At 44.2% G+C, this 8,303-nt stretch overlaps 1 long non-coding RNA gene across 1 annotated transcript; it reads right to left on the bottom strand.

Annotated features, from left to right (window-relative positions):
• Positions 1-3,557: 3,557 nt before the first annotated feature.
• On the bottom strand, positions 3,558-7,363 carry LOC140213651 (uncharacterized). Its single transcript, XR_011890572.1, has 3 exons — positions 6,965-7,363; positions 5,861-5,988; positions 3,558-3,819 (listed from the first exon to the last, which is right to left on the bottom strand). It is a non-coding gene; the product is annotated as an uncharacterized lncRNA (long non-coding RNA).
• Between the last annotated feature and the right edge of the window lie 940 nt (positions 7,364-8,303).

Raw genomic sequence — 8,303 nt, 5'->3', positions numbered from 1 at the left:
GTGCACCATGACGGAGCACGATGCTCTCGACGAAGAAGCTGGCGACTTCAGTAGCAGTTCGCCGCGGCCCCGCTTTCGTCTCCACACAGCGGGTTAAATAGTCAGTTGCCACGATTATCCACTTGTTTTGCAAAGAAGACGTGGGGAACGGACTAAGAAGGTCCATGCCCATTAGCTGGAATGGCACCGGAGGCGGATCCCAAGACTGAAGGAGGCCGGCAGGCATCACAGGTTAGACTTTACGCATCTGATATTCAAGGCACGTTCGCACATAGTGCTGAACCGATAAAAAGAGGTGTGGCCGTATAGAGGTGTATTTGTGCCGGATTCGCGCTAATGTCCTCGCGAAGCCTAAGTGGCCGGCACAGGGATCGTCGTGACACGACTGCAAAACTTTCCTCGCGCAGCGCCGCCGGAACGAGGAGAAGGAACGTTTCCTTGCTGTTCTCAAAATTTTTCAGCACAGGACATCGTTCCGCAGGCAGTACGACGCCAATCCTCGTCAAAATGGGCGTGGGGCAACAACGTGAGCACACACTAAACATTTTAACACCCTTAAGGGTGTAAATCAGTTTGTCGGCAGACGAACACCCTAAGGGTGCTGTTGTCTACACCCTACAGTTGGGGTGCAGTTATAGCACCCTAAAGGAAGGGTGTCCAGCAAAACAAATTTAGGGTGTAGGGGTGCAAGTCCATATTAACACCCATCTATGTGGGTGTTGGAAGGGTGTACACCCTTTCATTGCTAGTGTGTATGGAAGGCAGGTTCGGCAGTACACGCCTTCAATTACTACTATGTACAGCAATCCGCGCGTAACTCTCGCGTGTGCCAGAAGGTTCAAGTTCGGCTACCAAACGCACTGTCGAACAGCCGGCCTTGAAGCTTCGATGGGCACGTGTGGATCACATTACATATTAGTAATTCACGGTGTATATTGCAAAACCTGTCTTCGCTGCACATATACAACCTAGCAAATGTCACTTTTGAGCATGTATATCAATACCAACGGTTATCACGTTTTCCAGGTCCACATAAGATTCAACATAGACTGGTACGATATATGGCATTTTCCAGAAAAATGTAAATATATTTATTGCATGCTCCAATACAGAGTACAATATATACATAAATCACATGAAATATAAACATGCACAATCACCAAACACATCAGAAAGTACAAGAACATGTACATTTCCAACAAAGGTATATAAAATATATGTATTGATCAAATCTGTTATTAGAGAAGAAACTATGTATAGCAGCACTGAAAGAGCCTGAGTTGACCTCGCAGTGTTTTGGGCCACATAAAGGAATAAATTTTCAGTATAAGGCTCAATGAACGAAAATTCAAGTTTTGATGCCTTGCAAAAAAAGGGACATTGCAAAGGTGAATTAGGGGAGTAATTGAAATGCAGAGCAAATGCACAAGACACCTGTTACTTTGTACGGTAATGTAATCGCAAAGCATTATGAAGTTTGGAAAGTGGATGTAAGCATAACTGCCCAAGTGGCCTTGAACAGTGTTATGGACGTTATAGTGCTCTCTTAAACGATTGTTTAGGCACCTGCCTGTCCGTCCAACATATTTACTGCCTCAAAATAGGGGAATATGGTAAACCAAATTCATTGCACATATCGCAAAATGTTTTCTGTGCCCGACAGAGCAAAAACTCTGACGTGATTTGGGCGCGTTTACACACTTACAGAGCTTTGCCAGCTTTTCCGGGGTTGAGAAAAAGCCTGCGATTCCTGGAGGTTGCCGAATCTTTTTTAGCCTATCGGAGACATCATGCACATACGGTGGCACTGCGAACCTATGTCTTTCAACCGGCTGGTTCCTTGACTGAGCGGGCTCATCACGGTTTGTGCCCCTCAGAAGCTGTTCCACTATGGCTGAAGTTAAGGCCAAAGGGTAGTCAACCCTAGAAAGGTGATCAACCTGTGCAGCAAGACTATGTTGCATCTCGTGTGAACAAGATTTATTGAGGCTGTTAACGAGGGAAAACTTTTAATACCTCATTTAACGAGCTTTGAGTGTGCAGAGTTAAAGGGCAAGAGTGACTTCTTACTTCTCAGATCGAAGCACCAGCCTGAGATCTACAAAGCGCGAGGAATCATCAATGGGGACCTCATGCGTTAGTCGTAGAGGCTTTCTTAAACATCTCCAAGACTCCCGAAGCAGCAGGCTCGAAAGCGTGATCAGTGCAATCAATGAATACCACGTAGTCATTCACAAACCTGCACACTTTGACAGGAGTCGCATCTAGGTGACCTTCAATATTGCAATCATGATGAGCTAGATAAATATAACATAGTGGCGGCGCCAGGCATGATCCTATACAAACACCATTCATTTGTATATTGTGCAGGATCATGCCTGGCGCTGCCACTGAGCGATATTTATCTAGCTAATCATGATTGAAATATTCAAGGTCACCTAGATGCATCTCCCGTTGTCAAAGTGTGCAGGTTTGTGGACGACTACCTGGTATTTATTGATTGCACTGATCATGCTTTTGAGCCTGCTGCTTGGGAGACTTGGAGATCTTTAAGAGCTGCAGCCTCTAGAACTAACAAATGAGGTCCCCACTGATGATTCTTTGCACTTTCTTGATCTCAGGCAGTGCCTTACAAATAAACAGGTGGGCTAGTGCTTTGAACCGAGAAGTAAGAAGTCACTCTTGCCCTTTAACTCTGCACATTCAAAGCTTGTTAAACGAGGTATTGTAAATATTTGCCTCGTTAACAGCCTGAATAAATCTTGCTCACATGAAATGCAAGATAGTCTTGCTGCACAGGTTGATCGCCTTTCTTGGGTTGGCTACCCTTTGGCCTTAATTTCAGCCATAGCGGAACAGCTTCTGAAGGGCACAAAACGTGATGAGCGCACTCAGTCAAGGAACCAGCCGGTTGAAAGACTGGTTCGCAGTGCTACCGTATGTGCATGATGTCTCCGATAGGCTAAAAAAAGATTTGGCAACCTCCAGGAATCCCAGTCCTTTTCTCAGCCCCGGTAAAGCTGGCAAAGCTCTGTAAGCGTGTAAACGCGCCTAAATCGTGTCAGAGTTCTTGCTCTGTCGGGCACAGAAAACGTTTTGCGATATGTGTAACGAATGTGGTTTACCATATTCCCGTTTTGAGGCAGTAAATATGTTGGACGGACAGGCAGGTGCCTAAATGATCGTTTAACAGTGCAGTATAGCGTCCATAACACTGTTCAAGGCCACTTGGGCATTCATTGCCGGGACTGCCGCTGCATGCCCCTCTTTGAAGATACGCAAGTTCTAGCGAGACACAGCTCACCCAGTACATTATTGAAGCTTATTTCACCAGAAAAATGGGTAGTGTGTGCGTTAGTGCCCCCTCTATCACGCTGACCCCTAGTGAAGTCTTGTATGTCCACAGATAGAAATTGTGATTTTTTTAAGTGACCATGTTCTTAGTACAATGACTTGCTGTTGAACACCCCTTGTGACTGCCTTTCATTTTCTGCGCATGACCCTTCTTGTGTGTAAACACACGATGTGGCAACGCAATAAAATATTGTTGGAAGTCAGCACAGTGTATGTCGTCTCTCGCTGTCCTTGTCCTTCACACTGTACGTCATTTTTATACTGAACAGTGAATATTAATTGATTCAAAATTAGAAAAAATATAGTACACATCTGAGCTGCAAGAATGCAATTGATACAGCAAATGACGTTTAGCTTTCCAAAAGAAAAAAAGATGTTCATGTTTCACCACGAGGTGCAGGGACTCCATTCTCTGAGCATCTTGACCAATAAATGCAGCGCATGGCATTGCTGGAATCTTGCATCCTGCATTAGCAAAATAAGAAGAGAATCATTAGAGTTCAGTCTGTGCAATTACACATGTGCACTGTGGAAAATTTGATAAGGCAACAAGCTCCTGAAAGTAACAAGCTTAATTAATGTGACAGGGAACAATGAACAGCTCAGGCAACTGGGCAAGACCGGTGAAAGGTAGGAGAAATTTCTATTTTGCAAATTCAGGAATTGCATTTACTGTGAACACTAAACCACTATGTCACTGTGAATACAAGGCACATACAGCAGCAAAAGCAAATAGATTTACAGTAGCCTTTTCACCATAGAAAATAAGAGTGAATAAAATTTAAGGACACTACCAATGACATCTCTCAACAACAGAAATTTGTCCAAGAGTGTGTATGTGACCTTAATATAAAATTGACATGAAATGTGGCATATATCTCTGCATTACACTTTATAAGTACTGCAGCTGAGAACCTTACGGGATATGGCACATTAAGACTGACATGCATAAGACATTAAAACATGGCTGTTTTTACACAACATTATTACACTAGGAGACAAAGAGTAGTTTTACAGAGAGTGCACACAAAATGAAAATGAGGGAACCCCCACTGGCATTATCATTTGCCCTGCAATACATGCATCAAGCCCAACTATCTCCAACTCCCCAATGCAGTTTATTAGACCCTTTCTTTATCCTAAAATTTCTTATTTCCTATTTACTAATTTAGTAAGAATTGACATTTCGGCATACTTTCCTTGAAAATTTAGCATGTGTTAACTATTTTTTTAGAGCAGGCCCCTTTCTTTCAATGGGTTAGCTTGGCAAACGGTGACAAGTAGTATTCTCAAAGATCATAAGTTTAAATAAACTTATGATCCTTCGTCATGCTCCTACTTTCTACTTCATGCTCTAAACTGTGATACCCCTCCTAGGCAGTTTATGTTATTCTGCGAATACATACATGGCCCTCCTTTGTGTAGCCTCTCAACTAGAGCCTGAAATTTCTTGTCTCCTAAAAAAATCATCTTTACCGCCCAAAATATATTGCACGGTTACCCTTCACTTGGGGCGTGGGGAGGGTTGTATATAAGTGTTCACATATTCAATGAAGCTAAGAGCCACAACCATTTCTCATCCTGTGTTGCCACTAGCCGCATGAGTCGCAATGGTTGTAAATTGGCTACCCACCCTCCCCCGCCTAAAAGTACATTTTGCCACATGGAAAATGACCACAGCATGTGCTGTGCATGTATTTTTTCTCGTCTTGTAATGGCTAGGTTCAACATGGTCAAGTTGTCTGAAAACTGCCAAGCCCCAACCAATACTTTGTGTAGTTTCAAAATTAGGAAACATTCATTTTTCAAGACTTGTCCCAGATTAAGCATGAGGCAGGTTTTCATGATGCAAATGAGGAAAGGTTGTGCTTAGTGACAATGATAGGCCTGCTATATCCTGCAAAACTGTGTGAAATGGCATATGCTTGCAATTTTCATGAGCAGCTAGCTCAGTACAAGAAATAGGTGCAATGCCTGCGGGAATGTTTTTTAACACCCATGAGAGGTCCTAGTTTCTTGTAATTTATTCAAATCCCTTGCAGTCTAGATTGCAATCCGGCGCATTTTAAAATTGTATTTGAAATAAAAACAGCTCAAATATTAAGGTTTGAGAATTATACGGGATTAAATTAAAGGTAGACGAGTAATGCAACGAGCAAATAACAAGCTCATTGCATAGAGTAAGGAAATATTCCTTTCCTGCAAAAACATTGGTAGCAGGAAGGTCATACGAAATTAGCACTGAATGCACTAAAGAATATCATGCTGGAATGCCCCCGTCTGTGAATATTCTTGCACAAAGAAAATCCTCAATATGAAAGGCCATCAAGAAAATGCAAGTGTATGCTTTGGATCAGCAGTCATACCTGCAGTATGCACTACAATCGGCAATATTTAAAAACACACACAACTGCATATGATATCAAGCTTAGGCCGCCAAGGAGCCTCAGAGATTTAAATTATAACTTGACTTACTATATTAAACTACACACCTATATCTACTTACAATGTAGTCTTCCCAACTGCTTCCTAGAAGACATCAACCATCTGCCTGAAGGCGAACGCAAGTGGCTTGCTCTTGATGGAGGGCACCAAGGCTGGGCATTGCGAAATTGATGCTATCATCTGCATGACCTGCGAGAAACAACACTCTAAGATAAACAAATGCTATTAGAATGAAAAACAAGGTCACTGGCAATGAGCCTCGTTTTGGTGTGCACGAGAAAAGCAAAAAATATGGACTTTGCGCTGCTTACTGAAAAAGAAGCAAGCTTCATTCCAGATGTTGCAGTCATGCATTAAGATTGTCACACAGCTGCATGTTTGTATGCTCATATGCTGCTGTCGTTACTGTGCCAGCATGCTTTGCATAGCTTATTATATCAAGTTATATTGGTTATTGTGTTTTCTTGCCAATTTTTGGCAAATAGCACCAGCAAAGAAGTAGCTCACTTACACACACACTCCCTTGTGAGGAGCGAATTCACACACGCACGCATGCATGCACGCGCGCACACACACACACACACGTACAAGCCTCTACCACATAAGCAGCTTCCCACGCTTGATACACTGCATTTTTTATCCTTTGACACTCCTACTGCTAAGGCGTAAAAAGCCTTCGTGTGACCAACCCTAAACTCAACTTACACTTCCAGCTTAAACACTTTCTCGAGATCCAGGACAAGCCTTCTAGCTTCCCCAGTGCTCCAAACTGTAGTTACGAATTTCAATAGGGCTATAGGCGACAGCTCTCGAAGAGCATGCACACTACCCGGAGAGACCGAAAGCTTGCATATGATACCTCTAAAGCGCAACAACACTTCAAATTTTCAAAGTTCATTAAAGCTCCTGAAGACAATTGCTATATACGTAGGACGGGGGGTCTCGAATAACCTGCTGTTCACAATTTCAGCGGTTGTATGCATCAACGGAAATGTGGGCTAATGGGAAATTCACGTCTTTAAGATTAGAATTAGTGTAATGGCGAAGCACACTACCAGATTTCTTAATCATTTATTTGTGCTCTGGATGTAACGTTCCTTTTAGAATAACAATCAAGGATATCGATTCATGAGGGCAGAGGCGGGAAAAAGGAGGAAGCGTATACCTGACGCCTTCCCACTGATCCTCCTGAGAAACAGCGCCTCATACAGCAGTTGTCCAGGTTGGCTTGAAACCAAACTCGGCTTTCAGGCGGCAACACTCGCTGCACCAAATTGGGAGAGTTTTATTGCGAGTAAAACTCTACCGGCCTTATGCAATACATACGCACGCACACAAAACGCACTCGCGCGCACACAAATATACGCACTCTCAAAGCGCAGACACAAAAGCACGCACGCGCACATTGATAAACACAAGCAAGCACACATACATGCAGGCAGACACGCTAACACGTGCACGCACACACAGTGACCCACAAAGAAACACGCTCACAAAACACGTACGCACTAGACACACGCAAGCACGCCGGCCCATACAAACCGGCATGTATGCGCGCGCAAGACGCACGCACGCATACGCATGCACACACACACACACACACACACACACACACACACACACACACACACACACACAAAGCGAGCTGAGCGCACGCACACACACGAATCGAGCCCAAAGCGAGCGCGCACACACGCACAGACAAAGCGAGCCGAAAACATGCTAAAGGCGCCCGGCAAGCAGCAACAGCAGCACGCGACCGCATCAGGGAGAACCAATACCGCGCCAGTTCTTTCGAAAGGTGGCAAAGTCAGTCGTCGTATTTCTACGCGACGCTAAAGTGGTCGACCACATTTAACTTAGCGAGCGACCGTATTACAAGAAGCCGCGCTGAACGCACAAAAAAAAGCAAATCTATGAATGTTCAAGCGCTGAGAAAAGCGTAACTATGCAGGCGCATCACGCCCGATGTAAGACGGGGCGCGATCGAGGTAGTTAACTTGCCCTACTAGGAGTGCAGCTGCTATTGCTCTTACATTAGAGAATTATGCTACGAGATCACAGTAAGATACTTCTAGAGCGAACAAAAACACGTAACCCACCAAAGAAATACCAAATAAATGGGCACTTGCCTGAAAATTTCCATTATGGCAGTAGTACCGGCCGCCGACACAGGGCAAGTTGCAACTGCTCGTCTCAGCGTCCGTGGATCCATCTTCCAGTGCGTACGAATGCTTTGCTTTGAAGTGGAGCACGAGTAATACACAAGCACGGGCCACACCTTTTTCTACACCGCGCACAAAACTAATCACACGTTTAAAATTATTTCGCACAGCGCGAGACGCGAACGCATTTCCCGTAGCCATAGAGTTTCTCACTATAACACCTAGAGGGTAATCTGGCGCCACCGTCTATGGGAGTTTCTTAAGGGGGCACCGTGCCGTCATGGGAATGACGGTATATGTGTCTGCGAGGCTCGTGTTGGCTGGTGTTGTAAAAGGCTT

Source organism: Dermacentor andersoni, chromosome 10, assembly GCF_023375885.2.
Source record: "Dermacentor andersoni chromosome 10, qqDerAnde1_hic_scaffold, whole genome shotgun sequence".
NCBI lineage: Eukaryota > Metazoa > Arthropoda > Arachnida > Ixodida > Ixodidae > Dermacentor > Dermacentor andersoni.
This window is presented reverse-complemented; position numbering and strand designations above follow the sequence as displayed.